The following is a 5,000-nucleotide window of genomic DNA, read 5'->3' as shown; positions in this document are numbered from 1 at the left end:
ATACCGAATGCTTCACCTATGCAATGCCTGTAAATAAAAATACGAATGTACATTTCATAGACATGCGATGGATACAAAACACGAAAGAAAGATCATAATAAACAGAGTACGAGTTACAATTCCACAGTTCAGGGGTGAAGGCAAAATGCATTCACCGAAACGAGACATACACGATTAGCCAATACATTTACAGTAAATGATAGATTTGGCAATACACGCTTACAGTAAATACTATAATTGGTAACTAGGATGATGTTCCAAGACAGCCTCAGGGAATGAAGGAAACAGTCAGGTAAAAGGAACAGTAGCACTAATCCAAGTAACTCGCGTCTTGGAGGTAAAGAGCAGAGCTGCTGAACAAACTAATGACTTTTGATTCAACTTTGTATTATTGGATGATAGAGAAGAGCATCGCAAAAGCATATAAATCTAATTAAACTGGAGGCAAGTGTTTTTTAATATATTACTTTATGCTTAAAAATTTCGGAATCAAGTGCTTTCTAATATTACTTTATGTTTAAAATGTCTATCTTGTAAACAAGTCAACATTCAATTTTCATAGCATAAATAAACGATAGAGATAAGCATTGCAAAAGCATATAAATTTAATTAAACTAGACAAGTGTTTTTTTATACTGTACATATTACTTTATTCATAAAAATTTCTTTATCTTGTAACAAATTAACATTATTTTTATAGCAAAAACATCAGGTGGCATCAATATATGAAGTTTATAGTTATATATCTCATCCAACACCTAAAAGATGGTTTGAATGTGAGGGTGTCAGATGATTAAATGGCAAATAAAAAAAAAAAGGTTGGGTGTGATCAAAACTGAATAATAAACCAAAAATTATAACTAAGATCTATTCCGCCTTACTGTATCTGAATTATTTCTTTAGTTTTACGTATTTAAAGGTTTAAAGGCCGCTCATGAATGGCAGAGGCATGGGACAGTGACATCGCCCTATCAAGGAGGACAATGCCCTATAGGTTTATCCGCTGCGTCATCAGCAACCATTGCCTGGCCCTCCTTCGTCCTAGCTTGGGTGGAAAGGGGGCTTGGGTGTTGATCATATGTATTATGGTCAGTCTTTAGGGCATTGTCCTGCTCGATAGGGCAATGTCACTGTCCCTTGCCCCTGCCATTCCTAAGCGGCAAATTATTAAATACTTCACAAATTCGTCTCATATTTTCACATCTGTGAGATTCAGATTTTCATTTTTTTTAAAATATTAAATCAGTTAATCTTTTTAAAGTTATATTGACTAAAAATGTCCCCTCTTCTATTAAAGTAGGTAAAAAATAACTTTTGGTCATCTCTTATGCTGTTACAGCGGAAATAAATATTATAAGATTCCCATAAATCGATATCTCATTGCATAAATCAAACTTAGAATATAAATATTATGTCCCAACAGAACTAATTAATAAATACAGACCGAAGAAGTCTGTAGCCACCTCTCATTATAAATTCACGAAAAAATATAATAAATGTATGAAGTAATTTGCAATTGCTCAAGAGAGAGAGAGAGAGAGAGAGAGAGAGAGAGAGAGAGAGAGAGAGAGAGAGAGAGAGAGAGAGAGAGAGAGAGAGAGAATTTTTAAAACCATTTCACATCGTATTATTGAATCTAGCCATGTTCCTCTTATTTTCTCACAGTCCCATTTACCACACCAGAAGCAGACTACAACTACTGTTAGCATTTACACTACAAGGCTTCCAATTATTGTGCAACGTATTTCGCAATACCTACGGCCCTGAGTTTACCAACATTCAATTAGCTTCCCGCTGCTCTGGGGTTAGTTACTGTAATAGAAAACATGGAATACTGAAACTGCTTTATGAACACATTCAGAAGAGAAGGTTTTGTACCCTTTCATACTTCTGACAGGTTAATAATGATAGGTTTGTTTGCTCACACCAGGGTTCATTACCACACCCATACAAAGAGAACTTGAAACTGAATTTTAGTAGAGTTATAAATGCAAATAAATAATGGTATGATACAGGCGGAAAGCAATATATGAAAAATAAACGGGTTTGTTTGGAACTTTCTCTTATATTGAATAAATATTTCGAAGTCAAGAGTTTATAGTATTTTTGAAAGTTGTTTCTTTACGATACACTGTTGAAAATTTGCCGTTAAAAAAGGTAAAATTCCTGGAATAAATGTTGCCAGGCATTTTCCGTTTTAAAACCGGATATATTGACGTGAATGAATGATATTGCGGTCACCAACCTGTAAAAGATAATAACAAAGCAGGGTAAAAATTACGGTCGCCTGTATATTACTGAAATATGGCTGAGAACATCATATTTTTACGGAGAATTTTAGATTTAAAATCACGGTTTTTTTAACAGTGTAGTAGAATAAACTAATTCTTTTGTGGTGTAATAAATTTTATCAATCATTATATATATATATATATATATATATATATATACATATATATATATATATACACTCAGTATATATATACAGTATATATATATAACATATATATATATATATATATATATATATATATATATATATAATTTCTTTTGTATTCTCCGACCAATTATGCCAGTAGAGAATTTCAATAATCTCTACGGTCAACAAATCCCACGATTCACTAAATTATTCTACCTTTCAAATTTGAATGAAAGTTGAATGCGCAATGGACAGCGTGGTGATGAAAATGGCAAAACTTCATATACGATTTATACATGGCTGAGGCTTTTGTCCTGTAGTGGACTACAAACGACTGCATTTGTTATTGTTTAATGCCCCATACAGATGGAGTTAAGAAGACATGAGAAAAAAAGCAGTTTGGGAGGATGAATTATTTCTTCTTAAACATATCCGAATTCTTTCCATCGCAAAACATTGAGTTCTTCAAAATGACTTATCCAATTTTTCGATATTTTATTCCGGCTGAGAAAATTGCAACATTGTCTTTTTCCTATTTCTATTTGTTATGATGTCTATTTTCCGTGGGGGAACTGATAGTAATAGCAATACTACAATGAAAAAGATATTTTTAATAAAAATACATATGTAGCATTTGGCAAAAGGCCTTTCAAAAAGACGCAAGTCCTTATAATGAAATGAAGATAACTTTCCTTTTAGAGATCGTGTTTAATCTGAAAAATATTGCTATATGAGACCTAATTCATAGCTTTAACATGACTAAGTGAATTAGTCTATTCCCACGTTGCTATATTTTTCCCACGTTCGCATTCTAGAGGAAAACATACTTAAACAGATTGAATTGTTTTTAAATTACAACTGCAAAAAAAGCTCGATTACAGAAGAAATAAATATCGTTGTTTAAATCCAAATTCTATAAATAACTCACATAACACCCTACCATACAATTTTTTCTAAATACAGAAACACTACACGAAAGAAGAGCATCTGAAATAAAAAGGCAGCAAGAAAAAAATAAACAAGAACTTACCTTGAAGGAGGCTTGCTTAATGTTAAGAGTCAGCCCTGGCATCATGGGTGTTAATTAATTAGACTTCTGTTCGATGATTACCAAAGTCAAATTTCTTATTTCGGAGACAAGGAAGCTGACCACTCCAAGAATGAAGCTATTCCTACAGAAAATAAAAGCGAGGACAATGTATTAGAAAAGCAATTGAACTTTTATTTGAAAAGCAATTGAACTTTTTATTTGACTGCTAATCAAATTACATTTATTAAGCGGATATGATATTAGGTAAAGAAACTAAAGGGTTCAAAATCCCTACCTGTTAGAAGGGCTGTTATTATTCAAAATATAAGTTTAACAGAAATGAAAAATGCAAACATAGCATATTCTTAAAAACCAGAAATGAATGATTTAATCATTTAGGCATACAAGGAAATATATACTTCATAATTATGCTGACACGAGCATTACGTGTAAAATGTATAGTACTTTAGTGTCATCTCCGTAGACAGTGAATACACTTGGGTCTCTAGTATTGATGAACCTGAGATATTCTGTACTAAGTTTGACCCATGAAAAAAAGCTGACTGTTGTGTAAATTGTGCCATAAATGCACCCAACACCCAAGGATTTGTAGAATTACATCGGCTCTGTGTTTTTCTATTAACACATTGAACTACTGTAACTAGAAAATGTAAAAAGTTAGATTATATATATATATATATATATATATATATATATATATATATATATGAAAGACCATTATTATACCATTAGTTTATATATATATATATATATATATATATATAAATATATATATATATATATATTTATATATATATATATATATATATTTATATATATGTATGTATATATATATATATATATATATATATATATATATATATATATATATATATATGAAAGAACATTATTATACTATTATTTTCTAAGAGAAGGAACTGCTCTTGAATCTTAGAGAAAAAAACATTATCAATGCTTTGCCTTATATTTTTAATAATACTAAACTATAGTCAATTCTTTTTAGCGAGGCTGATTTGCACCGATTCTCAGGGGTGCACTTCTAGCTCGGAAACGTTTCTTACTCGCTGATTGGTTGGACAAGATAATTCTAACCAATCAGGTAGCAGGAAACTTTTTCCGAGCTAAATGGGCACCGCTGCGAGTCTCAAAAAAAAAAAAAAAAAAAAAAAGACTATAGTGCCAAATTTATGTCAAGAATATAATGACATATTAGCAGCACTATTTAGTTGTTTTTTCATGTGAGGTGAGGACTAGTTATGCCAAATAAATATGCCATGAAGATTTGAGTTGGATAATGCATAAACACACCTGGACGCACACAATGTTAGGAGAGTTTTAGAGCTCAAATAATAAGGAACCAAGTGAATTTTGGGTCATGTTTTTTTTACATTGCAACCACCTCAATTAAATGCATTAAAAAAGCGGTCACTATACATTTCCAGGTTAAAAAGTATAAATTGCTAGTCTGCGCGTTCCTTCAAAAAGGACGGCTAAATATTTAGATAGATATGTACACACACTAGGGAATAA

The 5,000-nt window shown here is 31.4% G+C and overlaps 1 long non-coding RNA gene across 1 annotated transcript in view; it reads right to left on the bottom strand.

Moving 5' to 3' along the window:
• The window catches only part of LOC137657691 (uncharacterized), a 477,521-nt gene that overhangs the window by 277,127 nt on the left and 195,394 nt on the right, over positions 1-5,000 (bottom strand). Inside the window, exon 3 of the long non-coding RNA XR_011047190.1 lies at positions 3,450-3,591. This is a non-coding gene — a long non-coding RNA (uncharacterized lncRNA). The remainder of the gene's footprint in view (positions 1-3,449; positions 3,592-5,000) is intronic.

The sequence above is a fragment of the Palaemon carinicauda genome, chromosome 18, assembly GCF_036898095.1.
Source record: "Palaemon carinicauda isolate YSFRI2023 chromosome 18, ASM3689809v2, whole genome shotgun sequence".
Classification (NCBI taxonomy): Eukaryota; Metazoa; Arthropoda; class Malacostraca; order Decapoda; family Palaemonidae; genus Palaemon; species Palaemon carinicauda.
Note: the sequence above shows the minus strand (reverse complement) of the source record. Positions and strands in the feature narration are given on the sequence as shown.